Source organism: Myotis brandtii, unplaced genomic scaffold (genome assembly GCF_000412655.1).
Source record: "Myotis brandtii unplaced genomic scaffold, ASM41265v1 scaffold332, whole genome shotgun sequence".
Lineage (NCBI taxonomy): Eukaryota > Metazoa > Chordata > Mammalia > Chiroptera > Vespertilionidae > Myotis > Myotis brandtii.
In genome coordinates, this window is record NW_005362797.1 from 1,093,056 (window position 1) to 1,101,613 (window position 8,558).

Below are 8,558 nucleotides of genomic sequence, written 5' to 3' on the forward strand. Positions count from 1 at the left end.
CAGAGGTGCGGGATGAGGGGCGCCCGGGGCGGGGGAGCCTGTCCTGGCGACGGGAGTTACCCCTGACCTTGCCTGGTCCAAGGCCTCAGAGTCTGCAGGGTCCAAGGCAAACTGAGGGCCACTTCACATCTCCTCGCCTCCCCCACCCCCCAGCCCAGTGATTCTCAACCTTCCTGATGCCGCGACCCTTTAATACAGTTCCTCATGTTGTGGTGACCCCCAACCATAAAATTATTTTCGTTGCTACTTCATACCTGTAATTTTGCTACTGTTATGAATCGTAATGTAAGTATCTGATATGCAGGATGTATTTTCATTGTTGGCGACCCACAGGTTGAGAAACGCTGCCCCTCGTGCACGTGCCTTCTGGACGCGTACCCCAGGGCTGAGCCCCTTACAGGCCTTCTAGGCAAACGTGCCTTCCTTCATAGCGGGGAAACTGAGGCCCAGGAATGAGGAATTCTGGCTTTTGTCTCAACTGCGAAGCCTCAGGCAAGCCACTTTCCTGCCCTAAAAGGCTAAGGGATACTGGTAAGGGAAGGAAAGGACCCACAGGGATTTACTCCCTTCCCTGTCCTGGAGTCGGTTGCAATAACCCCATAGGTTGAAGTTAACCCGTTTTACATGTGAGAAAACGAGGCTCAGTATTGGCCAAAGCCACACCACTCAGAGGAGGTGTTCAGACCCAGGATTTCCTGCCACAGACCCCGCCTCCTACATCCTCGGGGCTCACACCTGTTTTGTTTTCTGACTGTGAACTATACCCACACACACATCGATAGCTGAAAACAACACTCACCCTTACTGTGAGTCACGCTCTTTCTGTTTTTATCCGATACTATGTCTTTTCTCCTCTGCCTTTCTTTTTAAAAAAAAAATATATTTTATTGATTTTTTTTACAGACAGGAAGGGAGAGGGATAGAGAGTTAGAAACATCCATGAGAGAGAAACATTGACCAGCTGCCTCCTGCACACCCCCTACTAGGGATGTGCCCGCAACCAAGGTACATGCCCTTGACCAGGATCGAACCTGGGACTCTTCAGTCCACAGGCCGACGCTCTAGCCACTGAGCCAAACTGGTCAGGGTTCCTCTGCCTTTCTTTCTTTGCATGCTGGGTACGACCTGCTGAAAGGATGCCACTTCTCACTAGTGGGCCAATGGTCTCAATTTGAAAAACACTGTCATTGTGCTGGCTGGGCTCTTCCAGCGATAAAATCAATGGAGAGCTGTCTGTCTATGCACCAGGACAAAGTCGAGACCGAGCAAAGGTGCAGGAGGACAGTACATCTCCGTGAATCACCTGGAGAGGTTGTTACAGGGCAGGTCTGAGATGGGGCCCTGGTCCTGTGGGGTTGTCGCTGTCTACTCCTCCCTTGCCAGAGCCAGGTCTCCTCCACGGCCTCACCATCAAGCAAGGTATAAGGAAAGCAAGCCTGAGGCCAAATTCTGCCATTCACACACACACTTATTAATAAACTAGAGGCCCGATGCATGAAATTCGTGCAAAGGGCTCAGCCCTCACAGCCCCACAGCCCCGCCCACTGGTCATTCTGAAGGTCATTCCACCAACCAGTCTAATTAGCATATTAGCTCTTTATTATATAGGATAGGCACATGTACTAGACTCAGCCTGTTCTTGTGAGGGTCCAACTCTCTGTCTTTTTGAGCCTTTCACAAGAGCCTTCCAGAAGGGTTTTGTGGCCCAGTGGCTAAAATCCACCCTCGCTTTTTTCATGGTAACAGAAAGGTAGGTGATGCTGTTGAGCCAGGGATCTCACTTCTTGTTCCTCCTCTTCTCCTACCAGCGTGCATCTGTGCAGAGGTCTGAGCCAATGGGGTGTGCACAGAAGGGGTGTGTGCACCTCCTGGGAGATGGCCCAAGTTACCCAGCTTACAAGGCAACTTGAAACTCATACTCCAGTTAAGAGTCAACGTATGCACCTGAGTTTCCTTCTTTTCCCTTCCGACAAGTAGGGAAATGGGAATCCCATAACTCAGCTCTGACCCTGCAAGGCAATACCTAAGGGAGACAGCACCGAGATGGGAAGAACCTGGATCCCTGATCGTAGCATGGAGCAGAGCTGCCCGTCAACCCAGATCTCTCACATAGAGATGGTTATTTGAGCGAGTGGTCAACTTCTTCAAGCCACTGCATTTGGGGCGAGGGCTCTTTGTTACAAAGTGTACCCTAACTAACCTTGAGGTCCTCTGAGGAAAACACAATAATGTCCGTAAGGCAGAACCAACTCACTTCTTTATCTGATTAGGTGACAGAATCCTCTAATTATGGGGAGGAGGTGGCTGGGGGAGGATAAGACCAAAGTTCTAAACCAAAACTATTATATTCTAATGTTATTTTCTTGCAAACATGGACATATGCCTGTGTATATCTTTCTAGCCATCCATATACCATTGACACTGCTCATTTAGCCAACAAAAATATATATTTTAAATTTTTATTTATTGATGAGAGAGAGAGAAAGACAGAGACAAAGACAGAGGCAGAGAGAAACACTGAGTTTGTTGTTCCACTTATGTATGTGTTCATTGATTGATTCTTGCATGTGCCCTGATCGGGGTTCGAAACTGCAACCTTGGTGTATGGGGACCACGCTTTCCAAGCAAATCGGGGTGAAGGGGTGCTCTCCTGAGCTACAGAAGGAATGGTCTGGTGGTTAAGATAGAACACAAGTCAAATCTATTCGAGTTGTCCACAGTCAGCAATGCTGATCTTCTTGCTGGTCTTGCCATTCCTGGGCCCAAAGCGCTCCATGGCTGTCACAATATCCATGCTGTCTTTCACCTGACCGAAGGCCACATGCCTGCCCCCCAACCACTCAGTCTTGACAGTGCAGATGAGAAACTGGGAACTGTTTGTGTTCGGTCCAGCATTTGCCATGGACAAGATGCCAGGACCTGTATGTTTCAGGACGAAGTTCTCATCCTCAAATTTCTCCCCGTAGATGGACTTGCCGCCTGTGCCATGATGGCGTGTGAAGTCACCTCCCTGGCACATAAATCCCGGAATAATTCTGTGAAAGCAGGAGCCCTTATAACCAAATCCTTTCTCCCCAGTGCTCAGAGCACGGAAGTTTTCTGCCGTCTTTGGAACTTTGTCTGCAAACAGCTGGAAGGAGACACGGCCCAAGGGCTCGCCGTGGTCGACGGCGAGGTTGAAGTACACGGTGGGGCTCCCCATGGCTGGTCACAGGCGGCTTCGGGACGGCGGCGGCTGCAAAGCCTAGAAAGACAATTTTAAACTTGGGATCCTTCACATATTTAGTAATTACTCCCCTCCAGCTTGGTCATCGCGTAAAGTTAGCTGACATACACATATATCTCCTGTACTATACTGCGGTAACACAGACAATATCTTCTCTTTATATTCTCCTTCAGAGCAGTGTTAGAGCCGCCGTGGCTATTCAGCTCCCCTTGCATCATTTTCTTTACTGCATTTAAGAAATGTGGCTCCAGCCTTGTTTCATGTCTGATGCAAATCCACCTCCCCCTGCCCAGTATCCCCAGTGATCCTCTGTGGGGGACCTGCTTTTACCTACTGCCTTACACCCCTATTTCTCCCTTCTCCTGACCTCTCCGATCCTCTTTAGATCTCATGCCCCATAGTTGTCTCCTCTCTGACCCACTTTTGGTCAGGATTGGCAAGTCACTTTTGGTGAGGATTGGCGAGTAATGGGGTTGGGGGACTTACCTTGAAGTGTGGTGCTGCTCATTATTTAAAATTTAATATTGGGTATCCGTATTTGCCGAAGCCCTTCAGCCATTCTCACTTCAGGATATTCCTAGCCACCATCTCTCTCCTCCTAGCCCCCTTCTCTCACCTTCTAACCCTCCTTCTCTTTCCTCCTAGCCCCCTTCTCTCACCTTCTAACCCTCCTTCTCTTTCCTCCTAGCCCCCTTCTCTCACCTTCTAACCCTCCTTCTCTTTCCTCCTAGCCCCCTTCTCTCACCTTCTAACCCTCCTTCTCTTTCCTAGCCCCCTTCTCTCTCCTCCTAGCCCCCTTCTCTCTCCTCCTTGCCCCCTTCTTTCTCCTCCTTGCCTCCTTCTCTCTCCTCCTTGCCCCCTTCTCTCTCCTCCTAGCCCCCTTCTCTCACCTCTTAGCCACCTTCTCTCTCCTCCTCGCTGCCTTCTCTGAGCTCGGCTTCCTCATATCCTGTGGTGTCTCTCTCTTCACCATTCCACTCCTCCCATTCATTGCTCCATGGACCCTCATCCAGAATAAAAACCAAGTGCCCCAAATCGTTAAAAAAATTTCTATTATCCCACTGCCCTACTCCTTCCTTCTGTCCCCTGTCCCAGGGCCTGCCTTCATATCACCTGGGCTAGGGGGCAGTTTTGCTTAACACAAATAAACACAACACCACACAAATGAAACCCTCAAAAAAGGTTCCTGTCTGGCCAGCTCACAAAATCACTTCTTTGTCCTCCCAACCACCTACAAATCCGATCAAGGTCTTCCTTTGCTTAAATCTCTGCAGCGTCTCTTTGCTCGCCCGTGCTCATCCCCATCGCCATGGTTACCGGGCCCTTGGTGACTGGGTCCTGCCCTCTCCATGTCAGTCTGATAGCTCTCTGCTTGCCCACAGCACCCCGTGCTGCTCCTGCCCAGCCACTTCGCCTTCCCGGGATGGGCCTGCTCCATTCGCTCGCCTTCACTCCTCTGCTCCTCATGCCTCAGCCTGGACTGCCTCTCCCTTAACGCTGCCTAGTGGCTGCTGTCTCACCACCTCTGGGAAGCCCTCCCTGACTTCTCAGGCTGAGGACGAGGCTCCTTCCCTGTGGTAATCACCTCTGGACTGTCCATCTTAGCTCTTAAAACCTCACCACTATGAGCCTTACTTGTCTCTCTCCCCCACTGGATGGGACTCATAAGGGCAGACGTGCAGCCAGCGTGGGTTTAGATCCTTAAGATTCGCACAGAGGAGCCCTCAGTAGCTGTTTGTTAGGTGACGGACGGAACGTGTGAGACCCACTGCTCACCCAGGGAGTGACATCTGACTGAAGGACAGTCTGCAAGAACGGCTTGGGAGGCAGGGCTGCGAGGAAGGGGTGCTCCGGGCAGCAGGTCCAGCGTCAACCAAGACACTCATTCACTCTGAGCCCGTAGTTTTCCTCCCCACCAGGGGGCCAGACCCCACCCTCTTCCCCTTTCTCCTTCTCCGGGGCCTACCATGGTGTCTCCCCCACCTCCACCGCTTCCAGTGCCATCATGAGCGCTGGCCGTGCCTGTCTTCATGGAGGGCGTGGGCCGTGGCGTGGACCTGGAGGTGGGTGTGTCCTGCCTCTGAGGAGGCTCCTACATCTTAGGTGACCATGGAGGGGGGTTCCCCTCACAGAGGAGGCAGGGCATCCCAGGGGTTCTCCTGGCCCCTCTTTCAAACCCACCCACCCCAAGAAGCCTGTGTCCCCTCTCCGTGGAGGGGCTGTGTCACTCGGAGAGGCTAGGCCACTTATGGCAACAGCATCTGCGGAATGGGACTTAAAGCCACGCGATGCACCCTGTCTCCCGTGACGTGCTCGCTGTGAGTCGGCAGAAAGGCTCCAACGATGACAGGTACCCACGGGGCAGCCACCGTCTCAAGCCAGGTCTTCAGAGAGAGCCTGGGGCGGGGCCTGGGAGTGACCCACTGCCTCCACTCACAGCCCCCAGCCAGGCTGGACACGTGGCCCCACCCGACCACAGGGGCCAGCGCACCCCCACAGGGCACTAATGACTAGTAAGGGAGGAGGGGGAAGTCAAAAAGGGGCAGAAGGGAAATGAAGGCTTTAGAGAACGAGGCAAAGCTGATGGCCCCTGAATCACAGCAGCTCCACTTTTTGGTGGCAAGGCAGCTGCAGGCTGGAATCTGGGCTTCATGAGGGCGAAGGAGGGCAGGGGTTCAGGGGGTGCGGGGGAGGGAGGGCGTGCTCACTGGGTGCACCAGGCCTTTCCCTCCCCCAGTGCCTTTCCTCTGGGCCTGCCGGAACCCAGCCGGAACCCAGACAGCACCGGAACCCTGCCAGTCCCTAAAAAATCATCCCCGGTAAATACAGCCAGCGGTGCCCTCGCCTCCCAGCCACCTTGCACTCTGCCATTTGATCCGATTTAACCTGACACAAACCTCTACCCTGTTTGGTGGTGCTCACCCATCATTTTGTCCTGATACGGTCTCTTCTTCCCGAGGGCAAATTCCTTGAGTTCAGATCCATTTCCATTCCTTTTTTGTACACTCCCCCCCCCATCACACGGGGCCAGGCATTCACTCAACATTGCTGGCTCCTCACAATGTGCTCTGTCCAGAAGAATGGACACAAAAATGAGTGTGAAGGGGAGGTTTAAGGATGAGAGAGATGCGACCCCTACTGCAGCCTAGCAAGGGGCCCAAGAACGGCTTCATCGGAAGCAGCTCATCCTTCGACACACAAAACAACATTGTCTTTTTTTTTATGACAATGTCATCACTTCTATATAGTGATGGCTTCACAGAGGTGAGTCTGTCCAGTGTCCCTACCTCTTTGCTGGTCAACACAGAGGCCTCGAGTCACGAGTAGCTACTGGGCATTTGAACTGTGGCTAGTGAGACTGAGAAGCGGAATTGAGATGTGCTGTAAGTGTAAAAAAATACGTCAGATTTCGAAGACCGTACGAAGAGAAAATATAAGATATCCTATTAACATTTTGTCTATTGCTTATATTTTGAAATAATAGTATTGCAGACCTAGTGCATTAAGTATCATTTATTGTTAAAAATAACTTCATTGCCCTAGCTGGTTTGGCTCAGTGGATAGAGCATCGGCCTGCAGACTGGAGGGTCCCAGGTTTGATTCTGGTTGAGGGCATGTGACCAGATTGTGGGCTTGATCCCCAGTAGAGGGCGTGCAGGAGGCAGCCAATCAATGACTCTCTCTCACCATTGATGTTTCTATCTTTCCCCCTCTCCTTTCCTCTCTGAATTCAATAAAAATATTTTTTTAAAAAACTTCACTGTCTCTTACTTTTTAAAACTGTGGCTATTAGAACATTGAAGGTTACATATGTGGCTTCGGTGTATTTCTGCCGGGCAGTTGGGCCTTGGAAAGCCTGGGGCAAGATTTGGGTGCAAGGACCCGCTTTCGAGTTGCCAGTCCCCAAGCTGCAAATGGTGATGTGTGATCCAACCCCACTTTGGAAAAGTTCTCACAAGATTGGTATTTGAGGTTTGGAGCATGTCATTTTTGTCTCTCTTTACTCACCTTGCTGTTTTTCTCCCAAACCTATGGCTAAAAACTAAACTAAAAGCATCATATTGGAAGGCCATAACCAGAGATAAGGAAGGCCACTTCATAATACTAAAGGGATCAATACAACAAGAAGATATAACCCTGGTAAACATATATGCACCCAATGCAGGAGCACCCAAATACATAAAAAAACTCCTGGAAGATATCAAAGGAGAGATCGACAACAATACAATCATAGTAGGGGACTTTAATACACCACTGACACCACTGGATAAGCCCGCTAGACAAACAATCAGCAAAGAAACAGCAATCCTAAATGACTCACTAGATCAGATGGACTTAATTGACATCTTCAGAACACTTCACCCCAAAGCCATGGAATATACATTCCTCTCAGGTGCTCATGGGACATATTCAAAAATAGACCACATATTGGGTCACAAGCAAAGTCTCCACAAATTCAAGAAGATTGAAATCATAAAAAGCTTCTTCTCAGACCACGATGGCATAATGTTAGAAATAAACTACAATAAAAACAACCCAAAATACTCAAACACTTGGAAGCTGAATAGCATGTTATTAAATATTGATTGGGTTACCAATGACATCAAAGAAGAAATTAAAAACATCCTGGACACTAATGACAACCCATCTTTTCAGGCCAGGCAAACATCAAGTGCCTGGAAATGAGAATGGCTGGTCTTCAGGTGGCCATTCAGTGCAGCTCGGAAACACCAGCTGGGCAGTGGTAGACACCACCGTGTCGCTGCTGGGACGGGCTCACACCCAAGCCACCGTCCCTGCTCCCAGAGGAAGGGATCTGTCACCTGAGAATCCTAACGCTGTGTCTGTGGGTGGTCCCTTTGAATTCCTTCTCAACCACCTTGTTTGTTTTCTCTCTCCATTGCATCCCTGGCTGCCCAGGTGGCATCATTGGCTCTGCTTCCAGCGGCCGAGTCTGTGCAGGGTGTAGAAAGAGTCCTTCGAGTCAACATATCCAGATCAAGACTGAAGATTTCAAAAGCAGCGCCACACAATGGGCCTTCTCTCGCACAGGCACGAGTGGTCCCTTCTGCTGGTCACTGGTCTCTCCATTTCTCTCTGTCCTGGGGCTCCGCCGTCATTCAGGAGGCGTGTGAGGATGGACGCAGCTGAAGCTGGGCCAGATGATGTTCAAAGGATGAAAAACATTTCAGTCCCTTGTTCTTTTTGCACTTTGGGGGAACGTTTGAGCTCAATGGCACGGGGGTGTCAGCGCAACATTTTGCATTTTTTACCCCCCATAAATCATCTAATTAAAGCACCATTTTAGGACCTCTGGGGCCACCACGTAATT

The 8,558-nt window shown here is 50.5% G+C and overlaps 1 pseudogene across 1 annotated transcript; it reads right to left on the bottom strand.

Moving 5' to 3' along the window:
• Window positions 1–2,591: 2,591 nt before the first annotated feature.
• LOC102247460 lies at window positions 2,592–6,224 on the bottom strand (annotated as a pseudogene). Its single transcript, XR_001363055.1, has 2 exons — window positions 6,149–6,224; window positions 2,592–3,244 (listed from the first exon to the last, which is right to left on the bottom strand). The product of XR_001363055.1 is annotated as a peptidyl-prolyl cis-trans isomerase A pseudogene (transcript).
• Between the last annotated feature and the right edge of the window lie 2,334 nt (window positions 6,225–8,558).